Raw genomic sequence first — 25,758 nt, 5'->3', positions numbered from 1 at the left:
TTCTCTTAATTTCACTTACGGCCATACCAGTCTGAAAATGTCAGATCTCGGAAGCCATCCAGACTTGGGCTTGGTTAGTACTTGTATGGGAGACCAACTAGGAACCTCAGGTGCCGTAAGCTTATGTTTATTTCTTTTTTGCATTATGATGTCATAATCAGACCACTTTTTTCCCTATCCAGAAGCGTCTTGTCTTTTGTCGCAACCAGAGTTTGATATTCTACCAACATTAGCGAGATCGCATTCTCTTAATTTCACTTACGGCCATACCAGTCTGAAAATGCCTGATCTTGTCAGATCTCGGAAGCCATCCAGACTCGGCCCTGTTTAGTACTTGTATGGGAGACCAACTAGGAACCTCAGGTGCCGTAAGCTTATGTTTATTTCTTTTTTGCATTATGATGTCATAATCAGACCACTTTTTTCCCTATCCAGAAGCGTCTTGTCTTTTGTTGCAACCAGAGTTTGATATTCTACCAACATTAGCGAGATCGCATTCTCTTAAATTCACTTACGGCCATACCAGTCTGAAAATGCCTGATCTTGTCAGATCTCGGAAGCCATCCAGACTCGGCCCTGTTTAGTACTTGTATGGGAGACCAACTAGGAACCTCAGGTGCCGTAAGCTTTTGTTTATTTCTTTTTTGCATTATGATGTCATAATCAGACCACTTTTTTCCCTATGGGAGACCAACTAGGAACCTCAGGTGCCGTAAGCTTTTGTTTATTTCTTTTTTGCATTATGATGTCATAATCAGACCACTTTTTTCCCTATCCAGAAGCGTCTTGTCTTTTGTCGCAACCAGAGTTTGATATTCTACCAACATTAGCGAGATCGCATTCTCTTAATTTCATTTACGGCCATACCAGTCTGTAAATGCCTGATCTTGTCAGATCTCGGAAGCCATCAAGACTCGGGCCTGGTTAGTACTTGTATGGGAGACAAACTAGGAACCTCAGGTGCCGTAAGCTTTTGTTTATTTCTTTTTTGCATTATGATGTCATAATCAGACCACTTTTTTCCCTATCCAGAAGCGTCTTGTCTTTTGTCGCAACCAGAGTTTGATATTCTACCAACATTAGCGAGATCGCATTCTCTTAATTTCACTTACGGTCATACCAGTCTGAAAATGCCTGATCTCATCAGATCTCGGAATCCATCCAGACTCGGGCCTGGTTAGTACTTGTATGGGAGACCAACTAGGAACCTCAGGTGCCGTAAGCTTTTGTTTATTTCTTTTTTGCATTATGATGTCATAATCAGACCACTTTTTTCCCTATCCAGAAGCGTCTTGTCTTTTGTCGCAACCAGAGTTTGATATTCTACCAACATTAGCGAGATCGCATTCACTGAATTTCACTTACGGCCATACCAGTCTGAAAATGCCTGATCTCGCCAGATCTCGGAAGCTATCCAGACTCGGGTCTGGTTAGTACTTGTATGGGAGACCAACTAGGAACCTCAGGTGCCGTAAGCTTTTGTTTATTTATTTTTTGCATTATGATGTCATAATCAGACCACTTTTTTCCCTATCCAGAAGCGTCTTGTCTTTTGTCGCAACCAGAGTTTGATATTCTACCAACATTAGCGAGATCGCATTCTCTTAATTTCACTTACGGCCATACCAGTCTGAAAATGCCTGATCTCATCAGATCTCGGAATCCATCCAGACTCGGGCCTGGTTAGTACTTGTATGGGAGACCAACTAGGAACCTCAGGTGCCGTAAGCTTTTGTTTATTTCTTTTTTGCATTATGATGTCATAATCAGACCACTTTTTTCCCTATCCAGAAGCGTCTTGTCTTTTGTCGCAACCAGAGTTTGATATTCTACCAACATTAGCGAGATCGCATTCTCTTAATTTCACTTACGGCCATACCAGTCTGAAAATGCCTGATCTCGTCAGATCTCGGAAGCCATCCAGACTCGGGTTTGGTTATTACTTGTATGGGAGACCAACTAGGAACCTCAGGTGCCGTAAGCTTTTGTTTATTTCTTTTTTGCATTATGATGTCATAATCAGACCACTTTTTTCCCTATCCAGAAGCGCCTTGTCTTTTGTCGCAACCAGAGTTTGATATTCTACCAACATTAGCGAGATCGCATTCTCTTAATTTCACTTACGGCCATACCAGTCTGAAAATGCCTGATCTCGTCAGATCTCTTTGAAGCCATCCAGACTCGGGCCTGGTTAGTACTTGTATGGGAGACCAACTAGGAACCTCAGGTGCCGTAAGCTTTTGTTTATTTCTTTTTTGCATTATGATGTCATAATCAGACCACTTTTTTCCCTATCCAGAAGCATCTTGTCTTTTGTCGCAACCAGAGTTTGATATTCTACCAACATTAACGAGATCGCATTCTCTTAATTTCACTTACGGCCATACCAGTCTGAAAATGTCAGATCTCGGAAGCCATCCAGACTTGGGCTTGGTTAGTACTTGTATGGGAGACCAACTAGGAACCTCAGGTGCCGTAAGCTTTTATTTATTTCTTTTTTGCATTATGATGTCATAATCAGACCACTTTTTTCCCTATGGGAGACCAACTAGGAACCTCAGGTGCCGTAAGCTTTTGTTTATTTCTTTTTTGCATTATGATGTCATAATCAGACCACTTTTTTCCCTATCCAGAAGCGTCTTGTCTTTTGTCGCAACCAGAGTTTGATATTCTACCAACATTAGCGAGATCGCATTCTCTTAATTTCACTTACGGCCATACCAGTCTGAAAATGCCTGATCTCTTCAGATCTCGGAAGCCATCCAGACTCGGGCCTGGTTAGTACTTGTATGGGAGACCAACTAGGAACCTCAGGTGCCGTAAGCTTTTGTTTATTTCTTTTTTGCATTATGATGTCATAATCAGACCACTTTTTTCCCTATGGGAGACCAACTAGGAACCTCAGGTGCCGTAAGCTTTTGTTTATTTATTTTTTGCATTATGATGTCATAATCAGACCACTTTTTTCCCTATCCAGAAGCGTCTTGTCTTTTGTCGCAACCAGAGTTTGATATTCTACCAACATTAGCGAGATTGCATTCTCTTAATTTCACTTACGGCCATACCAGTCTGAAAATGCCAGATCTCGGAAGCCATCCAGACTCGGGCCTGGTTAGTACTTGTATGGGAGACCAACTAGGAACCTCAGGTGCCGTAAGCTTTTGTTTATTTCTTTTTTTCATTATGATGTCATAATCAGACCACTTTTTTCCCTATGGGAGACCAACTAGGAACCTCAGGTGCCGTAAGCTTTTGTTTATTTCTTTTTTGCATTATGATGTCATAATCAGACCACTTTTTTCCCTATCCAGAAGCGTCTTGTCTTTTGTCGCAACCAGAGTTTGATATTCTACCAACATTAGCGAGATCGCATTCTCTTAATTTCACTTACGGCCATACCAGTCTGAAAATGCCTGATCTCGTCAGATCTCGGAAGCCATCCAGACTCGGGCCTGGTTAGTACTTGTATGGGAGACCAACTAGGAACCTCAGGTGCCGTAAGCTTTTGTTTATTTCTTTTTTGCATTATGATGTCATAATCAGACCACTTTTTTCCCTATCCAGAAGCGCCTTGTCTTTTGTCGCAACCAGAGTTTGATATTCTACCAACATTAGCGAGATCGCATTCTCTTAATTTCACTTACGGCCATACCAGTCTGAAAATGCCTGATCTCGTCAGATCTCTTGGAAGCCATCCAGACTCGGGCCTGGTTAGTACTTGTATGGGAGACCAACTAGGAACCTCAGGTGCCGTAAGCTTTTGTTTATTTCTTTTTTGCATTATGATGTCATAATCAGACCACTTTTTTCCCTATCCAGAAGCATCTTGTCTTTTGTCGCAACCAGAGTTTGATATTCTACCAACATTAACGAGATCGCATTCTCTTAATTTCACTTACGGCCATACCAGTTTGAAAATGTCAGATCTCGGAAGCCATCCAGACATGGGCTTGGTTAGTACTTGTATGGGAGACCAACTAGGAACCTCAGGTGCCGTAAGCTTTTGTTTATTTCTTTTTTGCATTATGATGTCATAATCAGACCACTTTTTTCCCTATGGGAGACCAACTAGGAACCTCAGGTGCCGTAAGCTTTTGTTTATTTCTTTTTTGCATTATGATGTCATAATCAGACCACTTTTTTCCCTATCCAGAAGCATCTTGTCTTTTGTCGCAACCAGAGTTTGATATTCTACCAACATTAACGAGATCGCATTCTCTTAATTTCACTTACGGCCATACCAGTCTGAAAATGTCAGATCTAGGAAGCCATCCAGACTTGGGCTTGGTTAGTACTTGTATGGGAGACCAACTAGGAACCTCAGGTGCTGTAAGCTTTTGTTTATTTCTTTTTTGCATTATGATGTCATAATCAGACCACTTTTTTCCCTATGGGAGACCAACTAGGAACCTCAGGTGCCGTAAGCTTTTGTTTATTTCTTTTTTGCATTATGATGTCATAATCAGACCACTTTTTTCCCTATCCAGAAGCGTCTTGTCTTTTGTCGCAACCAGAGTTTGATATTCTACCAACATTAGCGAGATCGCATTCTCTTAATTTCACTTACGGCCATACCAGTCTGAAAATGCCTGATCTCTTCAGATCTCGGAAGCCATCCAGACTCGGGCCTGGTTAGTACTTGTATGGGAGACCAACTAGGAACCTCAGGTGCCGTAAGCTTTTGTTTATTTCTTTTTTGCATTATGATGTCATAATCAGACCACTTTTTTCCCTATGGGAGACCAACTAGGAACCTCAGGTGCCGTAAGCTTTTGTTTATTTATTTTTTGCATTATGATGTCATAATCAGACCACTTTTTTCCCTATCCAGAAGCGTCTTGTCTTTTGTCGCAACCAGAGTTTGATATTCTACCAACATTAGCGAGATTGCATTCTCTTAATTTCACTTACGGCCATACCAGTCTGAAAATGCCTGATCTCGTCAGATCTCGGAAGCCATCCAGACTCGGGCCTGGTTAGTACTTGTATGGGAGACCAACTAGGAACCTCAGGTGCCGTAAGCTTTTGTTTATTTATTTTTTGCATTATGATGTCATAATCAGACCACTTTTTTCCCTATGGGAGACCAACTAGGAACCTCAGGTGCCGTAAGCTTTTGTTTATTTCTTTTTTGCATTATGATGTCATAATCAGACCACTTTTTTCCCTATCCAGAAGCGTCTTGTCTTTTGTCGCAACCAGAGTTTGATATTCTACCAACATTAGCGAGATCGCATTCTCTTAATTTCACTTACGGCCATACCAGTCTGAAAATGCCTGATCTCATCAGATCTCGGTAGCCATCCAGACTCGGGCCTGGTTAGTACTTGTATGGGAGACCAACTAGGAACCTCAGGTGCCGTAAGCTTTTGTTTATTTCTTTTTTGCATTATGATGTCATAATCAGACCACTTTTTTCCCTATCCAGAAGCGCCTTGTCTTTTGTCGCAACCAGAGTTTGATATTCTACCAACATTAGCGAGATCGCATTCTCTTAATTTCACTTACGGCCATACCAGTCTGAAAATGCCTGATCTCGTCAGATCTCTTTGAAGCCATCCAGACTCGGGCCTGGTTAGTACTTGTATGGGAGACCAACTAGGAACCTCAGGTGCCGTAAGCTTTTGTTTATTTCTTTTTTGCACTTTTTTCCCTATCCAGAAGCATCTTGTCTTTTGTCGCAACCAGAGTTTGATATTCTACCAACATTAACGAGATCGCATTCTCTTAATTTCACTTACGGCCATACCAGTCTGAAAATGTCAGATCTCGGAAGCCATCCAGACTTGGGCTTGGTTAGTACTTGTATGGGAGACCAACTAGGAACCTCAGGTGCCGTAAGCTTTTGTTTATTTCTTTTTTGCATTATGATGTCATAATCAGACCACTTTTTTCCCTATGGGAGACCAACTAGGAACCTCAGGTGCCGTAAGCTTTTGTTTATTTCTTTTTTGCATTATGATGTCATAATCAGACCACTTTTTTCCCTATCCAGAAGCGTCTTGTCTTTTGTCGCAACCAGAGTTTGATATTCTACCAACATTAGCGAGATCGCATTCTCTTAATTTCACTTACGGCCATACCAGTCTGAAAATGTCAGATCTCGGAAGCCATCCAGACTTGGGCTTGGTTAGTACTTGTATGGGAGACCAACTAGGAACCTCAGGTGCCGTAAGCTTTTGTTTATTTCTTTTTTGCATTATGATGTCATAATCAGACCACTTTTTTCCCTATCCAGAAGCGTCTTGTCTTTTGTCGCAACCAGAGTTTGATATTCTTCCAACATTAGCGAGATCGCATTCTCTTAATTTCACTTACGGCCATACCAGTCTGAAAATGCCTGATCTCATCAGATCTCGGAAGCCATCCAGACTTGGGCCTGGTTAGTACTTGTATGGGAGACCAACTAGGAACCTGAGGTGCCGTAAGCTTTTGTTTATTTCTTTTTTGCATTATGATGTCATAATCAGACCACTTTTTTCCCTATCCAGAAGCATCTTGTCTTTTGTCGCAACCAGAGTTTGATATTCTACCAACATTAACGAGATCGCATTCTCTTAATTTCACTTACGGCCATACCAGTCTGAAAATGTCAGATCTCGGAAGCCATCCAGACTTGGGCTTGGTTAGTACTTGTATGGGAGACCAACTAGGAACCTCAGGTGCCGTAAGCTTTTGTTTATTTCTTTTTTGCATTATGATGTCATAATCAGACCACTTTTTTCCCTATGGGAGACCAACTAGGAACCTCAGGTGCCGTAAGCTTTTGTTTATTTCTTTTTTGCATTATGATGTCATAATCAGACCACTTTTTTCCCTATCCAGAAGCGTCTTGTCTTTTGTCGCAACCAGAGTTTGATATTCTACCAACATTAGCGAGATCGCATTCTCTTAATTTCACTTACGGCCATACCAGTCTGAAAATGCCTGATCTCTTCAGATCTCGGAAGCCATCCAGACTCGGGCCTGGTTAGTACTTGTATGGGAGACCAACTAGGAACCTCAGGTGCCGTAAGCTTTTGTTTATTTCTTTTTTGCATTATGATGTCATAATCAGACCACTTTTTTCCCTATGGGAGACCAACTAGGAACCTCAGGTGCCGTAAGCTTTTGTTTATTTATTTTTTGCATTATGATGTCATAATCAGACCACTTTTTTCCCTATCCAGAAGCGTCTTGTCTTTTGTCGCAACCAGAGTTTGATATTCTACCAACATTAGCGAGATTGCATTCTCTTAATTTCACTTACGGCCATACCAGTCTGAAAATGCCTGATCTCGTCAGATCTCGGAAGCCATCCAGACTCGGGCCTGGTTAGTACTTGTATGGGAGACCAACTAGGAACCTCAGGTGCCGTAAGCTTTTGTTTATTTCTTTTTTTCATTATGATGTCATAATCAGACCACTTTTTTCCCTATGGGAGACCAACTAGGAACCTCAGGTGCCGTAAGCTTTTGTTTATTTCTTTTTTGCATTATGATGTCATAATCAGACCACTTTTTTCCCTATCCAGAAGCGTCTTGTCTTTTGTCGCAACCAGAGTTTGATATTCTACCAACATTAGCGAGATCGCATTCTCTTAATTTCACTTACGGCCATACCAGTCTGAAAATGCCTGATCTCGTCAGATCTCGGAAGCCATCCAGACTTGGGCCTGGTTAGTACTTGTATGGGAGACCAACTAGGAACCTGAGGTGCCGTAAGCTTTTGTTTATTTCTTTTTTGCATTATGATGTCATAATCAGACCACTTTTTTCCCTATCCAGAAGCGCCTTGTCTTTTGTCGCAACCAGAGTTTGATATTCTACCAACATTAGCGAGATCGCATTCTCTTAATTTCGCTTACGGCCATACCAGTCTGAAAATGCCTGATCTCGTCAGATCTCTTTGAAGCCATCCAGACTCGGGCCTGGTTAGTACTTGTATGGGAGACCAACTAGGAACCTCAGGTGCCGTAAGCTTTTGTTTATTTCTTTTTTGCATTATGATGTCATAATCAGACCACTTTTTTCCCTATCCAGAAGCATCTTGTCTTTTGTCGCAACCAGAGTTTGATATTCTACCAACATTAACGAGATCGCATTCTCTTAATTTCACTTACGGCCATACCAGTCTGAAAATGTCAGATCTCGGAAGCCATCCAGACTTGGGCTTGGTTAGTACTTGTATGGGAGACCAACTAGGAACCTCAGGTGCCGTAAGCTTTTGTTTATTTCTTTTTTGCATTATGATGTCATAATCAGACCACTTTTTTCCCTATGGGAGACCAACTAGGAACCTCAGGTGCCGTAAGCTTTTGTTTATTTCTTTTTTGCATTATGATGTCATAATCAGACCACTTTTTTCCCTATCCAGAAGCGTCTTGTCTTTTGTCGCAACCAGAGTTTGATATTCTACCAACATTAGCGAGATTGCATTCTCTTAATTTCACTTACGGCCATACCAGTCTGAAAATGCCTGATCTCGTCAGATCTCGGAAGCCATCCAGACTCGGGCCTGGTTAGTACTTGTATGGGAGACCAACTAGGAACCTCAGGTGCCGTAAGCTTTTGTTTATTTCTTTTTTGCATTATGATGTCATAATCAGACCACTTTTTTCCCTATGGGAGACCAACTAGGAACCTCAGGTGCCGTAAGCTTTTGTTTATTTATTTTTTGCATTATGATGTCATAATCAGACCACTTTTTTCCCTATCCAGAAGCGTCTTGTCTTTTGTCGCAACCAGAGTTTGATATTCTACCAACATTAGCGAGATCGCATTCTCTTAATTTCATTTACGGCCATACCAGTCTGTAAATGCCTGATCTCGTCAGATCTCGGAAGCCATCAAGACTTGGGCCTGGTTAGTACTTGTATGGGAGACCAACTAGGAACCTCAGGTGCCGTAAGCTTTTGTTTATTTCTTTTTTGCATTATGATGTCATAATCAGACCACTTTTTTCCCTATCCAGAAGCGTCTTGTCTTTTGTCGCAACCAGAGTTTGATATTCTACCAACATTAGCGAGATCGCATTCTCTTAATTTCATTTACGGCCATACCAGTCTGTAAATGCCTGATCTCGTCAGATCTCGGAAGCCATCAAGACTTGGGCCTGGTTAGTACTTGTATGGGAGACCAACTAGGAACCTCAGGTGCCGTAAGCTTTTGTTTATTTCTTTTTTGCATTATGATGTCATAATCAGACCACTTTTTTCCCTATCCAGAAGCGTCTTGTCTTTTGTCGCAACCAGAGTTTGATATTCTACCAACATTAGCGAGATCGCATTCTCTTAATTTCACTTATGGCCATACCAGTCTGAAAATGCCTGATCTTGTCAGATCTCAGAAGCCATCCAGACTCAGGCCTGGTTAGTACTTGTATGGGAGACCAACTAGGAACCTCAGGTGCCGTAAGCTTTTGTTTATTTCTTTTTTGCATTATGATGTCATAATCAGACCACTTTTTTCCCTATCCAGAAGCGTCTTGTCTTTTGTCGCAACCAGAGTTTGATATTCTACCAACATTAGCGAGATCGCATTCTCTTAATTTCAGTTACGGCAATACCAGTCTGAAAATGCCTGATCTCGTCTGATCTCGGAAGGCTTCCAGACTCGGTCTGGTTAGTACTTGTATGGGAGACCAACTAGGAACCTCAGGTGCCGTAAGCTTTTGTTTATTTCTTTTTTGCATTATGATGTCATAATCAGACCACTTTTTTCCCTATCCAGAAGCGTCTTGTCTTTTGTCGCAACCAGAGTTTGATATTCTACCAACATTAGCGAGATCGCATTCTCTTAATTTCACTTACGGCCATACAAGTCTGAAAATGCCTGATCTCGTCAGATCTCGGAAGCCATCCAGACTCGGGCCTGGTTAGTACTTGTATGGGAGACCAACTAGGAACCTCAGGTGCCGTAAGCTTTTGTTTATTTCTTGTTTGCATTATGATGTCATAATCAGACCACTTTTTTCCCTATGGGAGACCAACTAGGAACCTCAGGTGCCGTAAGCTTTTGTTTATTTATTTTTTGCATTATGATGTCATAATCAGACCACTTTTTTCCCTATCCAGAAGCGTCTTGTCTTTTGTCGCAACCAGAGTTTGATATTCTACCAACATTAGCGAGATCGCATTCTCTTAATTTTACTTACGGCCATACCAGTCTGAAAATGCCTGATCTCGTCAGATCTCAGAAGCCATCCAGACTTGGGCCTGGTTAGTACTTGTATGGGAGACCAACTAGGAACCTCAGGTGCCGTAAGCTTTTGTTTATTTCTTTTTTGCATTATGATGTCATAATCAGACCACTTTTTTCCCTATCCAGAAGCGTCTTGTCTTTTTTCGCAACCAGAGTTTGATATTCTACCAACATTAGCGAGATCGCATTCTCTTAATTTCACTTACGGCCATACCAGTCTGAAAATGCCTGATCTCATCAGATCTCTGAATCTATCCAGACTCGGGCCTGGTTAGTACTTGTATGGGAGACCAACTAGGAACCTCAGGTGCCGTAAGCTTTTGTTTATTTCTTTTTTGCATTATGATGTCATAATCAGACCACTTTTTTCCCTATCCAGAAGCGTCTTGTCTTTTGTCGCAACCAGAGTTTGATATTCTACCAACATTAGCGAGATCGCACTCTCTTAATTTCACTTACGGCTATACCAGTCTGAAAATGCCTGATCTCGTCAGATCTCGGAAGCCATCCAGACTCGGGTCTGGTTAGTACTTGTATGGGAGACCAACTAGGAACCTCAGGTGCCGTAAGCTTTTGTTTATTTCTTTTTTGCATTATGATGTCATAATCAGACCACTTTTTTCCCTATCCAGAAGCGTCTTGTCTTTTGTCGCAACCAGAGTTTGATATTCTACCAACATTAGCGAGATCGCATTCTCTTAATTTCACTTACGGCCATACCAGTCTGAAAATGCCTGATCTCGTCAGATCTCGGAAGCCATCCAGACTCGGGCCTGGTTAGTACTTGTATGGGAGACCAACTAGGAACCTCAGGTGCCGTAAGCTTTTGTTTATTTCTTTTTTGCATTATGATGTCATAATCAGACCACTTTTTTCCCTATCCAGAAGCATCTTGTCTTTTGTCGCAACCAGAGTTTGATATTCTACCAACATTAACGAGATCGCATTCTCTTAATTTCACTTACGGCCATACCAGTCTGAAAATGTCAGATCTCGGAAGCCATCCAGACTTGGGCTTGGTTAGTACTTGTATGGGAGACCAACTAGGAACCTCAGGTGCCGTAAGCTTTTGTTTATTTCTTTTTTGCATTATGATGTCATAATCAGACCACTTTTTTCCCTATGGGAGACCAACTAGGAACCTCAGGTGCCGTAAGCTTTTGTTTATTTCTTTTTTGCATTATGATGTCATAATCAGACCACTTTTTTCCCTATCCAGAAGCGTCTTGTCTTTTGTCGCAACCAGAGTTTGATATTCTACCAACATTAGCGAGATCGCATTCTCTTAATTTCACTTACGGCCATACCAGTCTGAAAATGCCTGATCTCTTCAGATCTCGGAAGCCATCCAGACTCGGGCTTGGTTAGTACTTGTATGGGAGACCAACTAGGAACCTCAGGTGCCGTAAGCTTTTGTTTATTTATTTTTTGCATTATGATGTCATAATCAGACCACTTTTTTCCCTATGGGAGACCAACTAGGAACCTCAGGTGCCGTAAGCTTTTGTTTATTTATTTTTTGCATTATGATGTCATAATCAGACCACTTTTTTCCCTATCCAGAAGCGTCTTGTCTTTTGTCGCAACCAGAGTTTGATATTCTACCAACATTAGCGAGATTGCATTCTCTTAATTTCACTTACGGCCATACCAGTCTGAAAATGCCTGATCTCGTCAGATCTCGGAAGCCATCCAGACTCGGGCCTGGTTAGTACTTGTATGGGAGACCAACTAGGAACCTCAGGTGCCGTAAGCTTTTGTTTATTTCTTTTTTGCATTATGATGTCATAATCAGACCACTTTTTTCCCTATGGGAGACCAACTAGGAACCTCAGGTGCCGTAAGCTTTTGTTTATTTATTTTTTGCATTATGATGTCATAATCAGACCACTTTTTTCCCTATCCAGAAGCGTCTTGTCTTTTGTCGCAACCAGAGTTTGATATTCTACCAACATTAGCGAGATCGCATTCTCTTAATTTCATTTACGGCCATACCAGTCTGTAAATGCCTGATCTCGTCAGATCTCGGAAGCCATCAAGACTTGGGCCTGGTTAGTACTTGTATGGGAGACCAACTAGGAACCTCAGGTGCCGTAAGCTTTTGTTTATTTCTTTTTTGCATTATGATGTCATAATCAGACCACTTTTTTCCCTATCCAGAAGCGTCTTGTCTTTTGTCGCAACCAGAGTTTGATATTCTACCAACATTAGCGAGATCGCATTCTCTTAATTTCATTTACGGCCATACCAGTCTGTAAATGCCTGATCTCGTCAGATCTCGGAAGCCATCAAGACTTGGGCCTGGTTAGTACTTGTATGGGAGACCAACTAGGAACCTCAGGTGCCGTAAGCTTTTGTTTATTTCTTTTTTGCATTATGATGTCATAATCAGACCACTTTTTTCCCTATCCAGAAGCGTCTTGTCTTTTGTCGCAACCAGAGTTTGATATTCTACCAACATTAGCGAGATCGCATTCTCTTAATTTCACTTATGGCCATACCAGTCTGAAAATGCCTGATCTTGTCAGATCTCAGAAGCCATCCAGACTCAGGCCTGGTTAGTACTTGTATGGGAGACCAACTAGGAACCTCAGGTGCCGTAAGCTTTTGTTTATTTCTTTTTTGCATTATGATGTCATAATCAGACCACTTTTTTCCCTATCCAGAAGCGTCTTGTCTTTTGTCGCAACCAGAGTTTGATATTCTACCAACATTAGCGAGATCGCATTCTCTTAATTTCAGTTACGGCAATACCAGTCTGAAAATGCCTGATCTCGTCTGATCTCGGAAGGCTTCCAGACTCGGTCTGGTTAGTACTTGTATGGGAGACCAACTAGGAACCTCAGGTGCCGTAAGCTTTTGTTTATTTCTTTTTTGCATTATGATGTCATAATCAGACCACTTTTTTCCCTATCCAGAAGCGTCTTGTCTTTTGTCGCAACCAGAGTTTGATATTCTACCAACATTAGCGAGATCGCATTCTCTTAATTTCACTTACGGCCATACAAGTCTGAAAATGCCTGATCTCGTCAGATCTCGGAAGCCATCCAGACTCGGGCCTGGTTAGTACTTGTATGGGAGACCAACTAGGAACCTCAGGTGCCGTAAGCTTTTGTTTATTTCTTGTTTGCATTATGATGTCATAATCAGACCACTTTTTTCCCTATGGGAGACCAACTAGGAACCTCAGGTGCCGTAAGCTTTTGTTTATTTCTTTTTTGCATTATGATGTCATAATCAGACCACTTTTTTCCCTATCCAGAAGCGTCTTGTCTTTTGTCGCAACCAGAGTTTGATATTCTACCAACATTAGCGAGATCGCATTCTCTTAATTTTACTTACGGCCATACCAGTCTGAAAATGCCTGATCTCGTCAGATCTCAGAAGCCATCCAGACTTGGGCCTGGTTAGTACTTGTATGGGAGACCAACTAGGAACCTCAGGTGCCGTAAGCTTTTGTTTATTTCTTTTTTGCATTATGATGTCATAATCAGACCACTTTTTTCCCTATCCAGAAGCGTCTTGTCTTTTTTCGCAACCAGAGTTTGATATTCTACCAACATTAGCGAGATCGCATTCTCTTAATTTCACTTACGGCCATACCAGTCTGAAAATGCCTGATCTCATCAGATCTCTGAATCTATCCAGACTCGGGCCTGGTTAGTACTTGTATGGGAGACCAACTAGGAACCTCAGGTGCCGTAAGCTTTTGTTTATTTCTTTTTTGCATTATGATGTCATAATCAGACCACTTTTTTCCCTATCCAGAAGCGTCTTGTCTTTTGTCGCAACCAGAGTTTGATATTCTACCAACATTAGCGAGATCGCACTCTCTTAATTTCACTTACGGCTATACCAGTCTGAAAATGCCTGATCTCGTCAGATCTCGGAAGCCATCCAGACTCGGGTCTGGTTAGTACTTGTATGGGAGACCAACTAGGAACCTCAGGTGCCGTAAGCTTTTGTTTATTTATTTTTTGCATTATGATGTCATAATCAGACCACTTTTTTCCCTATCCAGAAGCGTCTTGTCTTTTGTCGCAACCAGAGTTTGATATTCTACCAACATTAGCGAGATCGCATTCTCTTAATTTCACTTACGGCCATACCAGTCTGAAAATGCCTGATCTCGTCAGATCTCGGAAGCCATCCAGACTCGGGCCTGGTTAGTACTTGTATGGGAGACCAACTAGGAACCTCAGGTGCCGTAAGCTTTTGTTTATTTCTTTTTTGCATTATGATGTCATAATCAGACCACTTTTTTCCCTATCCAGAAGCGTCTTGTCTTTTGTCGCAACCAGAGTTTGATATTCTACCAACATTAGCGAGATCGCATTCTCTTAATTTTACTTACGGCCATACCAGTCTGAAAATGCCTGATCTCGTCAAATCTCGGAAGCCATCCAGACTTGGGCCTGGTTAGTACTTGTATGGGAGACCAACTAGGAACCTCAGGTGCCGTAAGCTTTTGTTTATTTCTTTTTTGCATTATGATGTCATAATCAGACCACTTTTTTCCCTATCCAGAAGCGTCTTGTCTTTTGTCGCAACCAGAGTTTGATATTCTACCAACATTAGCGAGATCGCATTCTCTTAATTTCACTTACGGCCATACCAGTCTGAAAATGCCTGATCTCATCAGATCTCGGAATCCATCCAGACTCGGGCCTGGTTAGTACTTGTATGGGAGACCAACTAGGAACCTCAGGTGCCGTAAGCTTTTGTTTATTGCTTTTTTGCATTATGATGTCATAATCAGACCACTTTTTTCCCTATCCAGAAGCGTCTTGTCTTTTGTCGCAACCAGAGTTTGATATTCTACCAACATTAGCGAGATCGCACTCTCTTAATTTCACTTACGGCCATACCAGTCTGAAAATGCCTGATCTCGGCAGATCTCGGAAGCCATCCAGACTCGGGCCTGGTTAGTACTTGTATGGGAGACCAACTAGGAACCTCAGGTGCCGTAAGCTTTTGTTTATTTATTTTTTGCATTATGATGTCATAATCAGACCACTTTTTTCCCTATCCAGAAGCATCTTGTCTTTTGTCGCAACCAGAGTTTGATATTCTACCAACATTAACGAGATCGCATTCTCTTAATTTCACTTACGGCCATACCAGTCTGAAAATGTCAGATCTCGGAAGCCATCCAGACTTGGGCTTGGTTAGTACTTGTATGGGAGACCAACTAGGAACCTCAGGTGCCGTAAGCTTTTGTTTATTTCTTTTTTGCATTATGATGTCATAATCAGACCACTTTTTTCCCTATGGGAGACCAACTAGGAACCTCAGGTGCCGTAAGCTTTTGTTTATTTCTTTTTTGCATTATGATGTCATAATCAGACCACTTTTTTCCCTATCCAGAAGCGTCTTGTCTTTTGTCGCAACCAGAGTTTGATATTCTACCAACATTAGCGAGATCGCATTCTCTTAATTTCAATTACGGCCATACCAGTCTGAAAATGCCTGATCTCGTCAGATCTCGGAAGCCATCCAGACTCGGGCCTGGTTAGTACTTGTATGGGAGACCAACTAGGAACCTCAGGTGCCGTAAGCTTTTGTTTATTTCTTTTTTGCATTATGATGTCATAATCAGACCACTTTTTTCCCTATCCAGAAGCGTCTTGTCTTTTGTCGCAACCAGAGTTTGATATTCTACCAACATTAGCGAGATCGCATTCTCTTAATTTCAGTTACGGCAATACCAGTCTGAAAATGACTGATCTCGTCCGATCTCGGAAGGCTTCCAGACTCGGTCTGGTTAGTACTTGTATGGGAGACCAACTAGGAACCTCAGGTGCCGTAAGCTTTTGTTTATTTCTTTTTTGCATTATGATGTCATAATCAGACCACTTTTTTCCCTATCCAGAAGCGTCTTGTCTTTTGTCGCAACCAGAGTTTGATATTCTACCAACATTAGCGAGATCGCATTCTCTTAATTTCACTTACGGCAATACCAGTCTGAAAATGCCTGATCTCTTCAGATCTCGGAAGCCATCCAGACTCGGGCCTGGTTAGTACTTGTATGGGAGACCAACTAGGAACCTCAGGTGCCGTAAGCTTTTGTTTATTTCTTTTTTGCATTATGATGTCATAATCAGACCACTTTTTTCCCTATGGGAGACCAACTAGGAACCTCAGGTGCCGTAAGCTTTTGTTTATTTATTTTTTGCATTATGATGTCATAATCAGACCACTTTTTTCCCTATCCAGAAGCGTCTTGTCTTTTGTCGCAACCAGAGTTTGATATTCTACCAACATTAGCGAGATTGCATTCTCTTAATTTCACTTACGGCCATACCAGTCTGAAAATGCCTGATCTCGTCAGATCTCGGAAGCCATCCAGACTCGGGCCTGGTTAGTACTTGTATGGGAGACCAACTAGGAACCTCAGGTGCCGTAAGCTTTTGTTTATTTCTTTTTTGCATTATGATGTCATAATCAGACCACTTTTTTCCCTATGGGAGACCAACTAGGAACCTCAGGTGCCGTAAGCTTTTGTTTATTTATTTTTTGCATTATGATGTCATAATCAGACCACTTTTTTCCCTATCCAGAAGCGTCTTGTCTTTTGTCGCAACCAGAGTTTGATATTCTACCAACATTAGCGAGATCGCATTCTCTTAATTTCATTTACGGCCATACCAGTCTGTAAATGCCTGATCTCGTCAGATCTCGGAAGCCATCAAGACTTGGGCCTGGTTAGTACTTGTATGGGAGACCAACTAGGAACCTCAGGTGCCGTAAGCTTTTGTTTATTTCTTTTTTGCATTATGATGTCATAATCAGACCACTTTTTTCCCTATCCAGAAGCGTCTTGTCTTTTGTCGCAACCAGAGTTTGATATTCTACCAACATTAGCGAGATCGCATTCTCTTAATTTCACTTATGGCCATACCAGTCTGAAAATGCCTGATCTTGTCAGATCTCAGAAGCCATCCAGACTCAGGCCTGGTTAGTACTTGTATGGGAGACCAACTAGGAACCTCAGGTGCCGTAAGCTTTTGTTTATTTCTTTTTTGCATTATGATGTCATAATCAGACCACTTTTTTCCCTATCCAGAAGCGTCTTGTCTTTTGTCGCAACCAGAGTTTGATATTCTACCAACATTAGCGAGATCGCATTCTCTTAATTTCAGTTACGGCAATACCAGTCTGAAAATGCCTGATCTCGTCTGATCTCGGAAGGCTTCCAGACTCGGTCTGGTTAGTACTTGTATGGGAGACCAACTAGGAACCTCAGGTGCCGTAAGCTTTTGTTTATTTCTTTTTTGCATTATGATGTCATAATCAGACCACTTTTTTCCCTATCCAGAAGCGTCTTGTCTTTTGTCGCAACCAGAGTTTGATATTCTACCAACATTAGCGAGATCGCATTCTCTTAATTTCACTTACGGCCATACAAGTCTGAAAATGCCTGATCGCGTCAGATCTCGGAAGCCATCCAGACTCGGGCCTGGTTAGTACTTGTATGGGAGACCAACTAGGAACCTCAGGTGCCGTAAGCTTTTGTTTATTTCTTGTTTGCATTATGATGTCATAATCAGACCACTTTTTTCCCTATGGGAGACCAACTAGGAACCTCAGGTGCCGTAAGCTTTTGTTTATTTCTTTTTTGCATTATGATGTCATAATCAGACCACTTTTTTCCCTATCCAGAAGCGTCTTGTCTTTTGTCGCAACCAGAGTTTGATATTCTACCAACATTAGCGAGATCGCATTCTCTTAATTTTACTTACGGCCATACCAGTCTGAAAATGCCTGATCTCGTCAGATCTCAGAAGCCATCCAGACTTGGGCCTGGTTAGTACTTGTATGGGAGACCAACTAGGAACCTCAGGTGCCGTAAGCTTTTGTTTATTTCTTTTTTGCATTATGATGTCATAATCAGACCACTTTTTTCCCTATCCAGAAGCGTCTTGTCTTTTGTCGCAACCAGAGTTTGATATTCTACCAACATTAGCGAGATCGCATTCTCTTAATTTCACTTACGGCCATACCAGTCTGAAAATGCCTGATCTCATCAGATCTCTGAATCTATCCAGACTCGGGCCTGGTTAGTACTTGTATGGGAGACCAACTAGGAACCTCAGGTGCCGTAAGCTTTTGTTTATTTCTTTTTTGCATTATGATGTCATAATCAGACCACTATTTTCCCTATCCAGAAGCGTCTTGTCTTTTGTCGCAACCAGAGTTTGATATTCTACCAACATTAGCGAGATCGCATTCTCTTAATTTCACTTACGGCCATACCAGTCTGTAAATGCCTGATCTCGTCAGATCTCGGAAGCCATCAAGACTCGGGCCTGGTTAGTACTTGTATGGGAGACCAACTAGGAACCTCAGGTGCCGTAAGCTTTTGTTTATTTCTTTTTTGCATTATGATGTCATAATCAGACCACTTTTTCCCTATCCAGAAGCGTCTTGTCTTTTGTCGCAACCAGAGTTTGATATTCTACCAACATTAGCGAGATCGCATTCTCTTAATTTCACTTACGGCCATACCAGTCTGAAAATGCTTGATCTCGTCAGATCTCGGAAGCCATCCAGACTCGGGCCTGGTTAGTACTTGTATGGGAGACCAACTAGGAACCTCAGGTGCCGTAAGCTTTTGTTTATTTCTTTTTTGCATTATGATGTCATAATCAGACCACTTTTTTCCCTATCCAGAAGCGTCTTGTCTTTTGTCGCAACCAGAGTTTGATATTCTACCAACATTAGCGAGATCGCATTCTCTTAATTTCACTTACGGCCATACCAGTCTGTAAATGCCTGATCTCGTCAGATCTCGGAAGCCATCAAGACTCGGGCCTGGTTAGTACTTGTATGGGAGACCAACTAGGAACCTCAGGTGCCGTAAGCTTTTGTTTATTTCTTTTTTGCATTATGATGTCATAATCAGACCACTTTTTTCCCTATTCAGAAGCGTCTTGTCTTTTGTCGCAACCAGAGTTTGATATTCTACCAACATTAGCGAGATCGCATTCTCCTAATTTCACTTACGGCCATACCAGTCTGAAAATGCCTGATCTCGTCAGATCTCGGAAGCCATCCAGACTCGGGCCTGGTTAGTACTTGTATGGGAGACCAACTAGGAACCTCAGGTGCCGTAAGCTTTTGTTTATTTCTTTTTTGCATTATGATGTCATAATCAGACTCCTTTTTTCCCTATGGGAGACCAACTAGGAACCTCAGGTGCCGTAAGCTTTTGTTTATTTCTTTTTTGCATTATGATGTCATAATCAGACCACTTTTTTCCCTATCCAGAAGCGTCTTGTCTTTTGTCGCAACCAGAGTTTGATATTCTACCAACATTAGCGAGATCGCATTCTCTTAATTTCACTTACGGCCATACCAGTCTGAAAATGCCTGATCTCGTCAGATCTCGGAAGCCATCCAGACTCGGGTCTGGTTAGTACTTGTATGGGAGACCAACTAGGAACCTCAGGTGCCGTAAGCTTTTGTTTATTTCTTTTTTGCATTATGATGTCATAATCAGACCACTTTTTTCCCTATCCAGAAGCGTCTTGTCTTTTGTCGCAACCAGAGTTTGATATTCTACCAACATTAGCGAGATCGCATTCTCTTAATTTCACTTACGGCCATACCAGTCTGAAAATGCCAGATCTCGGAAGCCATACAGACTCGGGCCTGGTTAGTACTTGTATGGGAGACAACTAGGAACCTCAGGTGCCGTAAGCTTTTGTTTATTTCTTTTTTGCATTATGATGTCATAATCAGACCACTTTTTTCCCAATGGGAGACCAACTAGGAACCTCAGGTGCTGTAAGCTGTTGTTTATTTCTTTTTTGCATTATGATGTCATAATCAAACCACTTTTTTCCCTATCCAGAAGCATCTTGTCTTTTGTCGCAACCAGAGTTTGATATTCTACCAACATTAACGAGATCGCATTCGCTTAATTTAACTTACGGCCATACCAGTCTGAAAATGCCAGATCTCGGAAGCCATCCAGACTTGGGCCTGTTTAGTACTTGTATGGGAGACCAACTAGGAACCTCAGGTGCCGTAAGCTTTTGTTTATTTCTTTTTTGCATTATGATGTCATAATCAGACCACTTTTTTCCCTATGGGAGACCAACTAGGAACCTCAGGTGCCGTAAGCTTTTGTTTATTTCTTTTTTGCATTATGATGTCATAATCAGACCACTTTTTTCCCTATCCAGAAGCGTCTTGTCTTTTGTCGCAACCAGAGTTTGATATTCTACCAACATTAGTGAGATCGCATTCTCTTAATTTCACTTACGGCCATACCAGTCTGAAAATGCCTGATCTCATCAGATCTCGGAAGCCATCCAGACTCGGGCCTGGTTATTACTTGTATGGGAGACCAACTAGGAACCTCAGGTGCCGTAAGCTTTTGTTTATTTCTTTTTTGCATTATGATGTCATAATCAGACCACTTTTTTCCCAATGGGAGACCAACTAGGAACCTAAGGTGCCGTAAGCTTTTGTTTATTTCTTTTTTGCATTATGATGTCATAATCAGACCACTTTTTTCCCTATCCAGAAGCGTCTTGTCTTTTGTCGCAACCAGAGTTTGATATTCTACCACCATTAGCGAGATCGCATTCTCTTAATTTCACTTACGGCCATACCAGTCTGAAAATGCCTGATCTCGTCAGATCTCGGAAGCCATCCAGACTCGGGCCTGGTTAGTACTTGTATGGGAGACCAAATAGGAACCTCAGGTGCTGTAAGCTGTTGTTTATTTCTTTTTTGCATTATGATGTCATAATCAAACCACTTTTTTCCCTATCCAGAAGCATCTTGTCTTTTGTCGCAACCAGAGTTTGATATTCTACCAACATTAACGAGATCGCATTCTCTTAATTTCACTTACGGCCATACCAGTCTGAAAATGTCAGATCTCGGAAGCCATCCAGACTTGGGCTTGGTTAGTACTTGTATGGGAGACCAACTAGGAACCTCAGGTGCCGTAAGCTTTTGTTTATTTCTTTTTTGCATTATGATGTCATAATCAGACCACTTTTTTCCCTATGGGAGACCAACTAGGAACCTCAGGTGCCGTAAGCTTTTGTTTATTTCTTTTTTTCATTATGATGTCATAATCAGACCACTTTTTTCCCTATGGGAGACCAACTAGGAACCTCAGGTGCCGTAAGCTTTTGTTTATTTCTTTTTTGCATTATGATGTCATAATCAGACCACTTTTTTCCCTATCCAGAAGCGTCTTGTCTTTTGTCGCAACCAGAGTTTGATATTCTACCAACATTAGCGAGATCGCATTCTCTTAATTTCACTTACGGCAATACCAGTCTGAAAATGCCTGATCTCGTCAGATCTCGGAAGCCATCCAGACTCGGGCCTGGTTAGTATTTGTATGGGAGACCAACTAGGAACCTCAGGTGCCGTAAGCTTTTGTTTATTTCTTTTTTGCATTATGATGTCATAATCAGACTCCTTTTTTCCCTATGGGAGACCAACTAGGAACCTCAGGTGCCGTAAGCTTTTGTTTATTTCTTTTTTGCATTATGATGTCATAATCAGACCACTTTTTTCCCTATCCAGAAGCGTCTTGTCTTTTGTCGCAACCAGAGTTTGATATTCTACCAACATTAGCGAGATCGCATTCTCTTAATTTCACTTATGGCCATACCAGTCTGAAAATGCCTGATCTCGTCAGATCTCGGAAGCCATCCAGACTCGGGCCTGGTTAGTACTTGTATGGGAGACAAACTAGGAACCCCAGGTGCCGTAAGCTTTTGTTTATTTCTTTTTTGCATTATGATGTCATAATCAGACCACTTTTTTCCCTATCCAGAAGCATCTTGTCTTTTGTCGCAACCAGAGTTTGATATTCTACCAACATTAACGAGATCGCATTCTCTTCATTTCACTTACGGCCATACCAGTCTGAATATGTCAGATCTCGGAAGCCATCCAGACTTGGGCTTGGTTAGTACTTGTATGGGAGACCAACTAGGAACCTCAGGTGCCGTAAGCTTTTGTTTATTTCTTTTTTGCATTATGATGTCATAATCAGACCACTTTTTTCCCTATGGGAGACCAACTAGGAACCTCAGATGCCGTAAGCTTTTGTTTATTTCTTTTTTGCATTATGATGTCATAATCAGACCACTTTTTTCCCTATCCAGAAGCGTCTTGTCTTTTGTCGCAACCAGAGTTTGATATTCTACCAACATTAGCGAGATCGCATTCTCTTAATTTCACTTACGGCCATACCAGTCTGAAAATGCCTGATCTCTTCAGATCTCGGAAGCCATCCAGACTCGGGCCTGGTTAGTACTTGTATGGGAGACCAACTAGGAACCTCAGGTGCCGTAAGCTTTTGTTTATTTCTTTTTTGCATTATGATGTCATAATCAGACCACTTTTTTCCCTATGGGAGACCAACTAGGAACCTCAGGTGCCGTAAGCTTTTGTTTATTTCTTTTTTGCATTATGATGTCATAATCAGACCACTTTTTTCCCTATCCAGAAGCGTCTTGTCTTTTGTCGCAACCAGAGTTTGATATTCTACCAACATTAGTGAGATCGCATTCTCTTAATTTCATTTACGGCCATACCAGTCTGTAAATGCCTGATCTCGTCAGATCTCGGAAGCCATCAAGACTCGGGCCTGAATAGTACTTGTATGGGAGACCAACTAGGAACCTCAGGTGCCGTAAGCTTTTGTTTATTTCTTTTTTGCATTATGATGTCATAATCAGACCACTTTTTTCCCTATCCAGAAGCGTCTTGTCTTTTGTCGCAACCAGAGTTTGATATTCTACCAACATTAGCGAGATCGCATTCTCTTAATTTCACTTACGGCCATACCAGTCTGAAAATGCCTGATCTCGTCAGATCTCGGAAGCCATCCAGACTCGGGCCTGGTTAGTACTTGTATGGGAGACCAACTAGGAACCTCACGTGCCGTAAGCTTTTGTTTATTTCTTTTTTGCATTATGATGTCATAATCAGACCACTTTTTTCCCTATCCAGAAGCGTCTTGTCTTTTGTCGCAACCAGAGTTTGATATTCTACCAACATTAGCGAGATCGCGTTCTCTTAATTTCACTTACGGCCGTACCAGTCTGAAAATGCCTGATCTCATCAGATCTCGGAAGCCATCCAGACTTGGGCCTGGTTAGTACTTGTATGGGAGACCAACTAGGAACCTCAGGTGCTGTAAGCTTTTGTTTATTTCTTTTTTGCATTATGATGTCATAATCAGACCACTATTTTCCCTATCCAGAAGCGTCTTGTCTTTTGTCGCAACCAGAGTTTGATATTCTACCAACATTAGCGAGATCGCATTCTCTTAATTTCACTTACGGCCATACCAGTCTGTAAATGCCTGATCTCGTCAGATCTCGGAAGCCATCAAGACTCGGGCCTGGTTAGTACTTGTATGGGAGACCAACTAGGAACCTCAGGTGCCGTAAGCTTTTGTTTATTTCTTTTTTGCATTATGATGTCATAATCAGACCACTTTTTTCCCTATCCAGAAGCGTCTTGTCTTTTGTCGCAACCAGAGTTTGATATTCTACCAACATTAGCGAGATCGCATTCTCTTAATTTCACTTACGGCCATACCAGTCTGAAAATGCCTGATCTCGTCAGATCTCGGAAGCCATCCAGACTCGGGCCTGGTTAGTACTTGTATGGGAGACCAACTAGGAACCTCAGGTGCCGTAAGCTTTTGTTTATTTCTTTTTTGCATTATGATGTCATAATCAGACCACTTTTTTCCCTATCCAGAAGCGTCTTGTCTTTTGTCGCAACCAGAGTTTGATATTCTACCAACATTAGCGAGATCGCATTCTCTTAATTTCACTTACGGCCATACCAGTCTGTAAATGCCTGATCTCGTCAGATCTCGGAAGCCATCAAGACTCGGGCCTGGTTAGTACTTGTATGGGAGACCAACTAGGAACCTCAGGTGCCGTAAGCTTTTGTTTATTTCTTTTTTGCATTATGATGTCATAATCAGACCACTTTTTTCCCTATCCAGAAGCGTCTTGTCTTTTGTCGCAACCAGAGTTTGATATTCTACCAACATTAGCGAGATCGCATTCTCTTAATTTCACTTACGGCCATACCAGTCTGAAAATGCCTGATCTCGTCAGATCTCGGAAGCCATCCAGACTCGGGCCTGGTTAGTACTTGTATGGGAGACCAACTAGGAACCTCAGGTGCCGTAAGCTTTTGTTTATTTCTTTTTTGCATTATGATGTCATAATCAGACTCCTTTTTTCCCTATGGGAGACCAACTAGGAACCTCAGGTGCCGTAAGCTTTTGTTTATTTCTTTTTTGCATTATGATGTCATAATCAGACCACTTTTTTCCCTATCCAGAAGCGTCTTGTCTTTTGTCGCAACCAGAGTTTGATATTCTACCAACATTAGCGAGATCGCATTCTCTTAATTTCACTTACGGCCATACCAGTCTGAAAATGCCTGATCTCGTCAGATCTCGGAAGCCATCCAGACTCGGGCCTGGTTAGTACTTGTATGGGAGACCAACTAGGAACCTCAGGTGCCGTAAGCTTTTGTTTATTTCTTTTTTGCATTATGATGTCATAATCAGACTCCTTTTTTCCCTATGGGAGACCAACTAGGAACCTCAGGTGCCGTAAGCTTTTGTTTATTTCTTTTTTGCATTATGATGTCATAATCAGACCACTTTTTTCCCTATCCAGAAGCGTCTTGTCTTTTGTCGCAACCAGAGTTTGATATTCTACCAACATTAGCGAGATCGCATTCTCTTAATTTCACTTACGGCCATACCAGTCTGAAAATGCCTGATCTCGTCAGATCTCGGAAGCCATCCAGACTCGGGTCTGGTTAGTACTTGTATGGGAGACCAACTAGGAACCTCAGGTGCCGTAAGCTTTTGTTTATTTCTTTTTTGCATTATGATGTCATAATCAGACCACTTTTTTCCCTATCCAGAAGCGTCTTGTCTTTTGTCGCAACCAGAGTTTGATATTCTACCAACATTAGCGAGATCGCATTCTCTTAATTTCACTTACGGCCATACCAGTCTGAAAATGCCTGATCTCGTCAGATCTCGGAAGCCATACAGACTCGGGCCTGGTTAGTACTTGTATGGGAGACCAACTAGGAACCTCAGGTTCCGTAAGCTTTTGTTTATTTCTTTTTTGCATTATGATGTCATAATCAGACCACTTTTTTCCCTATCCAGAAGCGTCTTGTCTTTTGTCGCAACCAGAGTTTGATATTCTACCAACATTAGCGAGATCGCGTTCTCTTAATTTCATTTACGGCCATACCAGTCTGAAAATGCCTGATCTCATCAGATCTCGGAAGCCATCCAGATTTGGGCCTGGTTAGTACTTGTATGGGAGACAACTAGGAACCTCAGGTGCCGTAAGCTTTTGTTTATTTCTTTTTTGCATTATGATGTCATAATCAGACCACTTTTTTCCCAATGGGAGACCAACTAGGAACCTCAGGTGCTGTAAGCTGTTGTTTATTTCTTTTTTGCATTATGATGTCATAATCAAACCACTTTTTTCCCTATCCAGAAGCATCTTGTCTTTTGTCGCAACCAGAGTTTGAT

At 41.7% G+C, this 25,758-nt stretch overlaps 70 pseudogenes; all 70 read left to right on the top strand.

Moving 5' to 3' along the window:
* The first annotated feature begins 256 nt into the window (after positions 1-256).
* On the top strand, positions 257-375 carry LOC134588165 (5S ribosomal RNA; annotated as a pseudogene).
* Positions 376-509: 134 nt separating this feature from the next.
* LOC134588164 (5S ribosomal RNA) lies at positions 510-628 on the top strand (annotated as a pseudogene).
* Positions 629-1,106: 478 nt separating this feature from the next.
* On the top strand, positions 1,107-1,225 carry LOC134595208 (5S ribosomal RNA; annotated as a pseudogene).
* A 134-nt stretch (positions 1,226-1,359) lies between these two features.
* Positions 1,360-1,478, top strand: LOC134596875 (5S ribosomal RNA; annotated as a pseudogene).
* A 134-nt stretch (positions 1,479-1,612) lies between these two features.
* LOC134594560 (5S ribosomal RNA) lies at positions 1,613-1,731 on the top strand (annotated as a pseudogene).
* Positions 1,732-1,865: 134 nt separating this feature from the next.
* Positions 1,866-1,984, top strand: LOC134588388 (5S ribosomal RNA; annotated as a pseudogene).
* Positions 1,985-2,118: 134 nt separating this feature from the next.
* On the top strand, positions 2,119-2,239 carry LOC134588310 (5S ribosomal RNA; annotated as a pseudogene).
* Positions 2,240-2,707: 468 nt separating this feature from the next.
* Positions 2,708-2,826, top strand: LOC134594949 (5S ribosomal RNA; annotated as a pseudogene).
* Positions 2,827-3,385: 559 nt separating this feature from the next.
* Positions 3,386-3,504, top strand: LOC134592395 (5S ribosomal RNA; annotated as a pseudogene).
* A 134-nt stretch (positions 3,505-3,638) lies between these two features.
* On the top strand, positions 3,639-3,759 carry LOC134588207 (5S ribosomal RNA; annotated as a pseudogene).
* Positions 3,760-4,561: 802 nt separating this feature from the next.
* On the top strand, positions 4,562-4,680 carry LOC134594948 (5S ribosomal RNA; annotated as a pseudogene).
* A 225-nt stretch (positions 4,681-4,905) lies between these two features.
* Positions 4,906-5,024, top strand: LOC134592382 (5S ribosomal RNA; annotated as a pseudogene).
* Positions 5,025-5,249: 225 nt separating this feature from the next.
* LOC134594345 (5S ribosomal RNA) lies at positions 5,250-5,368 on the top strand (annotated as a pseudogene).
* Positions 5,369-5,502: 134 nt separating this feature from the next.
* LOC134588309 (5S ribosomal RNA) lies at positions 5,503-5,623 on the top strand (annotated as a pseudogene).
* Positions 5,624-6,312: 689 nt separating this feature from the next.
* On the top strand, positions 6,313-6,431 carry LOC134595374 (5S ribosomal RNA; annotated as a pseudogene).
* Positions 6,432-6,899: 468 nt separating this feature from the next.
* Positions 6,900-7,018, top strand: LOC134594947 (5S ribosomal RNA; annotated as a pseudogene).
* Positions 7,019-7,243: 225 nt separating this feature from the next.
* LOC134592371 (5S ribosomal RNA) lies at positions 7,244-7,362 on the top strand (annotated as a pseudogene).
* A 225-nt stretch (positions 7,363-7,587) lies between these two features.
* Positions 7,588-7,706, top strand: LOC134596232 (5S ribosomal RNA; annotated as a pseudogene).
* Positions 7,707-7,840: 134 nt separating this feature from the next.
* LOC134598033 (5S ribosomal RNA) lies at positions 7,841-7,961 on the top strand (annotated as a pseudogene).
* A 468-nt stretch (positions 7,962-8,429) lies between these two features.
* On the top strand, positions 8,430-8,548 carry LOC134592359 (5S ribosomal RNA; annotated as a pseudogene).
* Positions 8,549-8,773: 225 nt separating this feature from the next.
* On the top strand, positions 8,774-8,892 carry LOC134597439 (5S ribosomal RNA; annotated as a pseudogene).
* Positions 8,893-9,026: 134 nt separating this feature from the next.
* Positions 9,027-9,145, top strand: LOC134597438 (5S ribosomal RNA; annotated as a pseudogene).
* Positions 9,146-9,279: 134 nt separating this feature from the next.
* On the top strand, positions 9,280-9,398 carry LOC134587688 (5S ribosomal RNA; annotated as a pseudogene).
* Positions 9,399-9,784: 386 nt separating this feature from the next.
* LOC134597372 (5S ribosomal RNA) lies at positions 9,785-9,903 on the top strand (annotated as a pseudogene).
* Positions 9,904-10,128: 225 nt separating this feature from the next.
* Positions 10,129-10,247, top strand: LOC134589441 (5S ribosomal RNA; annotated as a pseudogene).
* A 134-nt stretch (positions 10,248-10,381) lies between these two features.
* On the top strand, positions 10,382-10,500 carry LOC134589539 (5S ribosomal RNA; annotated as a pseudogene).
* A 134-nt stretch (positions 10,501-10,634) lies between these two features.
* Positions 10,635-10,753, top strand: LOC134597028 (5S ribosomal RNA; annotated as a pseudogene).
* A 134-nt stretch (positions 10,754-10,887) lies between these two features.
* Positions 10,888-11,006, top strand: LOC134592347 (5S ribosomal RNA; annotated as a pseudogene).
* Positions 11,007-11,474: 468 nt separating this feature from the next.
* LOC134596333 (5S ribosomal RNA) lies at positions 11,475-11,593 on the top strand (annotated as a pseudogene).
* Positions 11,594-11,818: 225 nt separating this feature from the next.
* Positions 11,819-11,937, top strand: LOC134592336 (5S ribosomal RNA; annotated as a pseudogene).
* Positions 11,938-12,162: 225 nt separating this feature from the next.
* Positions 12,163-12,281, top strand: LOC134597437 (5S ribosomal RNA; annotated as a pseudogene).
* A 134-nt stretch (positions 12,282-12,415) lies between these two features.
* On the top strand, positions 12,416-12,534 carry LOC134597435 (5S ribosomal RNA; annotated as a pseudogene).
* Positions 12,535-12,668: 134 nt separating this feature from the next.
* On the top strand, positions 12,669-12,787 carry LOC134587687 (5S ribosomal RNA; annotated as a pseudogene).
* A 386-nt stretch (positions 12,788-13,173) lies between these two features.
* Positions 13,174-13,292, top strand: LOC134597371 (5S ribosomal RNA; annotated as a pseudogene).
* A 225-nt stretch (positions 13,293-13,517) lies between these two features.
* On the top strand, positions 13,518-13,636 carry LOC134589359 (5S ribosomal RNA; annotated as a pseudogene).
* Positions 13,637-13,770: 134 nt separating this feature from the next.
* LOC134589538 (5S ribosomal RNA) lies at positions 13,771-13,889 on the top strand (annotated as a pseudogene).
* A 134-nt stretch (positions 13,890-14,023) lies between these two features.
* Positions 14,024-14,142, top strand: LOC134597026 (5S ribosomal RNA; annotated as a pseudogene).
* Positions 14,143-14,276: 134 nt separating this feature from the next.
* LOC134592325 (5S ribosomal RNA) lies at positions 14,277-14,395 on the top strand (annotated as a pseudogene).
* Positions 14,396-14,529: 134 nt separating this feature from the next.
* LOC134596490 (5S ribosomal RNA) lies at positions 14,530-14,648 on the top strand (annotated as a pseudogene).
* Positions 14,649-14,782: 134 nt separating this feature from the next.
* On the top strand, positions 14,783-14,901 carry LOC134594558 (5S ribosomal RNA; annotated as a pseudogene).
* A 134-nt stretch (positions 14,902-15,035) lies between these two features.
* Positions 15,036-15,154, top strand: LOC134596800 (5S ribosomal RNA; annotated as a pseudogene).
* Positions 15,155-15,622: 468 nt separating this feature from the next.
* Positions 15,623-15,741, top strand: LOC134595699 (5S ribosomal RNA; annotated as a pseudogene).
* Positions 15,742-16,127: 386 nt separating this feature from the next.
* LOC134596342 (5S ribosomal RNA) lies at positions 16,128-16,246 on the top strand (annotated as a pseudogene).
* Positions 16,247-16,471: 225 nt separating this feature from the next.
* LOC134592313 (5S ribosomal RNA) lies at positions 16,472-16,590 on the top strand (annotated as a pseudogene).
* Positions 16,591-16,815: 225 nt separating this feature from the next.
* On the top strand, positions 16,816-16,934 carry LOC134597434 (5S ribosomal RNA; annotated as a pseudogene).
* A 134-nt stretch (positions 16,935-17,068) lies between these two features.
* Positions 17,069-17,187, top strand: LOC134587686 (5S ribosomal RNA; annotated as a pseudogene).
* Positions 17,188-17,573: 386 nt separating this feature from the next.
* Positions 17,574-17,692, top strand: LOC134598267 (5S ribosomal RNA; annotated as a pseudogene).
* A 225-nt stretch (positions 17,693-17,917) lies between these two features.
* On the top strand, positions 17,918-18,036 carry LOC134589242 (5S ribosomal RNA; annotated as a pseudogene).
* Positions 18,037-18,170: 134 nt separating this feature from the next.
* LOC134589536 (5S ribosomal RNA) lies at positions 18,171-18,289 on the top strand (annotated as a pseudogene).
* Positions 18,290-18,423: 134 nt separating this feature from the next.
* LOC134597188 (5S ribosomal RNA) lies at positions 18,424-18,542 on the top strand (annotated as a pseudogene).
* Positions 18,543-18,675: 133 nt separating this feature from the next.
* LOC134595227 (5S ribosomal RNA) lies at positions 18,676-18,794 on the top strand (annotated as a pseudogene).
* A 134-nt stretch (positions 18,795-18,928) lies between these two features.
* On the top strand, positions 18,929-19,047 carry LOC134597187 (5S ribosomal RNA; annotated as a pseudogene).
* A 134-nt stretch (positions 19,048-19,181) lies between these two features.
* Positions 19,182-19,300, top strand: LOC134592302 (5S ribosomal RNA; annotated as a pseudogene).
* A 225-nt stretch (positions 19,301-19,525) lies between these two features.
* On the top strand, positions 19,526-19,644 carry LOC134595878 (5S ribosomal RNA; annotated as a pseudogene).
* Positions 19,645-20,445: 801 nt separating this feature from the next.
* On the top strand, positions 20,446-20,564 carry LOC134596015 (5S ribosomal RNA; annotated as a pseudogene).
* Positions 20,565-20,789: 225 nt separating this feature from the next.
* Positions 20,790-20,908, top strand: LOC134594753 (5S ribosomal RNA; annotated as a pseudogene).
* Positions 20,909-21,467: 559 nt separating this feature from the next.
* LOC134597252 (5S ribosomal RNA) lies at positions 21,468-21,586 on the top strand (annotated as a pseudogene).
* A 225-nt stretch (positions 21,587-21,811) lies between these two features.
* On the top strand, positions 21,812-21,930 carry LOC134597702 (5S ribosomal RNA; annotated as a pseudogene).
* Positions 21,931-22,398: 468 nt separating this feature from the next.
* Positions 22,399-22,517, top strand: LOC134594946 (5S ribosomal RNA; annotated as a pseudogene).
* Positions 22,518-22,742: 225 nt separating this feature from the next.
* On the top strand, positions 22,743-22,861 carry LOC134597454 (5S ribosomal RNA; annotated as a pseudogene).
* A 134-nt stretch (positions 22,862-22,995) lies between these two features.
* LOC134597322 (5S ribosomal RNA) lies at positions 22,996-23,114 on the top strand (annotated as a pseudogene).
* A 134-nt stretch (positions 23,115-23,248) lies between these two features.
* Positions 23,249-23,367, top strand: LOC134594767 (5S ribosomal RNA; annotated as a pseudogene).
* A 134-nt stretch (positions 23,368-23,501) lies between these two features.
* LOC134597186 (5S ribosomal RNA) lies at positions 23,502-23,620 on the top strand (annotated as a pseudogene).
* Positions 23,621-23,754: 134 nt separating this feature from the next.
* On the top strand, positions 23,755-23,873 carry LOC134592291 (5S ribosomal RNA; annotated as a pseudogene).
* Positions 23,874-24,007: 134 nt separating this feature from the next.
* Positions 24,008-24,126, top strand: LOC134597185 (5S ribosomal RNA; annotated as a pseudogene).
* Positions 24,127-24,260: 134 nt separating this feature from the next.
* Positions 24,261-24,379, top strand: LOC134592279 (5S ribosomal RNA; annotated as a pseudogene).
* Positions 24,380-24,604: 225 nt separating this feature from the next.
* LOC134592267 (5S ribosomal RNA) lies at positions 24,605-24,723 on the top strand (annotated as a pseudogene).
* Positions 24,724-24,948: 225 nt separating this feature from the next.
* On the top strand, positions 24,949-25,067 carry LOC134595877 (5S ribosomal RNA; annotated as a pseudogene).
* Positions 25,068-25,201: 134 nt separating this feature from the next.
* On the top strand, positions 25,202-25,320 carry LOC134595726 (5S ribosomal RNA; annotated as a pseudogene).
* A 134-nt stretch (positions 25,321-25,454) lies between these two features.
* Positions 25,455-25,572, top strand: LOC134588577 (5S ribosomal RNA; annotated as a pseudogene).
* Positions 25,573-25,758: the final 186 nt, after the last annotated feature.

The sequence above is a fragment of the Pelobates fuscus genome, chromosome 2 (assembly GCF_036172605.1).
Source record: "Pelobates fuscus isolate aPelFus1 chromosome 2, aPelFus1.pri, whole genome shotgun sequence".
Taxonomy (NCBI): Eukaryota; Metazoa; Chordata; class Amphibia; order Anura; family Pelobatidae; genus Pelobates; species Pelobates fuscus.
This window is presented reverse-complemented; position numbering and strand designations above follow the sequence as displayed.